Genomic DNA, 2500 nt, shown 5'->3' with positions numbered 1-2500 from the left:
TGGGCCCAGCACGCTTCCGCTGCACCACTCTGCTTGGATTACAACCCAGATGGGACTCGAACCCACAATCCCTGGCTTAGGAGGCCAGTGCCTTATCCATTAGGCTATTTGGGCTGGCAAGGAAAAAGTGGATTTTAGAACACTACATACCCAAAATCAAGTGTTTTAATTAACTGCCACTCTGCTAGATCCACATTGTGGCAGCATAAAATAACGAGAATTGTTGGAGTTTGCAATTCTAAGGCAGATGTGAAATTGAAGTAAAGTTTTGAAGAAAAAATGTCATGTCCAACACAATGGTCTCGAAAAGGATACAATGTCTAGCAGAAGAGGGTTTCGATCCATCGACCTCTGGGTTACGGGCCCAGCACGCTTCCGATGCGCCACTCTGCTTGTAGTACACCCCAGATGGGACTTGAACCCACAATCCCTGGTTTAGGAGGCCAGTGCCTTATCCATTAGGCCACTGGGGCTGGCCAGGAAAATGTGGATTTCAGAACACTACATACCCAAAATCAAGTGTTTTAATTAACTGCCACTCTGCTAGATCCACATTGTGGCAGCATCAAATATCCAGAATTGTAGGAGCTTGCAATGCTGAGGCAGATGTGAAATTGAAGTCAAGTTTTGAAGAAAAAATGTCATGTCCAACACAATGTTCCCGAAAAAGAGACAATGTCTAGCAGAGGAGGGTTTCGATCCATCGACCTATGTAATCCACTCTGCTTGGATTACAACCCAGATGGGACTCAAACCCACAATCCCTGGCTTAGGAGGCCAGTGCCTTATCTATTAGGCTATTTGGGCTGGCCAGGAAAAAGTGGATTTTAGAAAATTACATACCCAAAATCAAGTGTTTTAATTAACTGCCACTCTGCTAGATCCACATTGTGGCAGCATAAAATAACGAGAGTTGTTGGAATTTGCAATTCTAAGGCAGATGTGAAATTGAAGTAAAGTTTTGAAGAAAAAATGTCATGTCCAACACAATGGTCTCGAAAAAGATACAATGTCTAGCAGAGGATAGTTTCGATCCATCGACCTCTGGGATATGGGCCCAGCACGCTTCCGCTGCGCCACTCTGCTTGTAGTACACCCCAGATGGGACTCGAACCCACAATCCCTGGCTTAGGAGGCCAGTGCTTTACCCATTAGTCTATTTGGGCTGGCCATGAAAAAGTGGATTTCAGAACACTACATACCCAAAATCAAGTGTTTTAATTAACTGCCACTCTGCTAGATCCACATTGTGGCAGCATAAAATAACGAGAGTTGTTGGAGTTTGCAATTCTAAGGCAGATATGAAATTGAAGTAAAGTTTTGAAGAAAAAATGTCATGTCCAACACAATGGTCTCGAAAAAGATGCAATGTCTAGCAGAGGATGGTTTCGATCCATCGACCTCTGGGTTATGGGCCCAGCACCCTTCCGCTGCGCCACTCTGCTTGGAGTACAACCTAAATGGGACTCGAACCCACAATCCCTGGCTTAGGAGGCCAGTGCCTTATCCATTAGGCCATTTGGGCTGGCCAGGAAAATGTGGATTTCAGAACACTACATACCCAAAATCAAGTGTTTTAATTAACTGCCACTCTGCTAGATCCACATTGTGACAGCATCAAATATCCAGAATTGTAGGACCTTGCAATGCTGAGGCAGATGTGAAATTGAAGTCATGTTTTGAAGAAAAAATGTCATGTCCAACTCAATGCTCCCGAAAAAGAGACAATGTCTAGCAGAGGATGGTTTTGATCCATCGACCTCTGGGTTATGGGCCCAGCACACTTCCGCTGTGCCACTCTGCTTGGAGTACAACCCAGATGGGACTCGAACCCACAATCCCTGGCTTAAGATGCCAGTGCCCCATTAGGCCACTGGGGCTGGCCAGGAAAACGTGGATTTCAGAACACTACATACCCAAAATCAAGTGTTTTGATTAACTGCCACTCTGCTAGATCCACATTGTGGCAGCATAAAATAACGAGAATTGTTGGAGTTTGCAATTCTAAGGCAGATGTGAAATTGAAGTCAAGTTTTGAAGAAAAAATGTCATGTCCAACACAATGGTTTCGAAAAAAATACATTTTCTAGCAGAGGTTGGTTTCGATCCATCAACCTCTGGGTTATGGGCCCAGCACGCTTCCGCTGCACCACTCTGCTTGTAGTACACCCCAGATGGGACTCGAACCCACAATCCCTGGCTTAGGAGGCCAGTGCCTTATCCATTAGGCCACTGGGGCTGGCCAGGAAAAGGTGGATTTCAGAACACTACATACCCAAAATCAAGTGTTTTATTTAACTGCCACTCTGCTAGATCCACATTGTGGCAGCATCAAATATCCAGAATTGTAGGAGCTTGCAATGCTGAGGCAGATGTAAAATTGAAGTCAAGTTTTGAAGAAAAAATGTCATGTCCAACACAATGGTCCCGAAAAAGAGATATCTAGCAGAGGATAGTTTCGATCCATCGACCTCTGGGTTATGGGCCCAGCACGCTTCCG

General features: G+C 45.0%; 2 non-coding genes across 2 annotated transcripts; both read right to left on the bottom strand.

Moving 5' to 3' along the window:
• Positions 1–400: 400 nt before the first annotated feature.
• Positions 401–473, bottom strand: trnar-ccu (transfer RNA arginine (anticodon CCU)). Its single transcript has one exon. It is a non-coding gene; the product is annotated as a tRNA-Arg (tRNA).
• Positions 474–2166: 1693 nt separating this feature from the next.
• trnar-ccu (transfer RNA arginine (anticodon CCU)) lies at positions 2167–2239 on the bottom strand. The gene has a single exon. It is a non-coding gene; the product is annotated as a tRNA-Arg (tRNA).
• Positions 2240–2500: the final 261 nt, after the last annotated feature.

The sequence above is a fragment of the Salminus brasiliensis genome, chromosome 16 (assembly GCF_030463535.1).
Source record: "Salminus brasiliensis chromosome 16, fSalBra1.hap2, whole genome shotgun sequence".
Taxonomy (NCBI): domain Eukaryota; kingdom Metazoa; phylum Chordata; class Actinopteri; order Characiformes; family Bryconidae; genus Salminus; species Salminus brasiliensis.
Note: the sequence above shows the minus strand (reverse complement) of the source record. Positions and strands in the feature narration are given on the sequence as shown.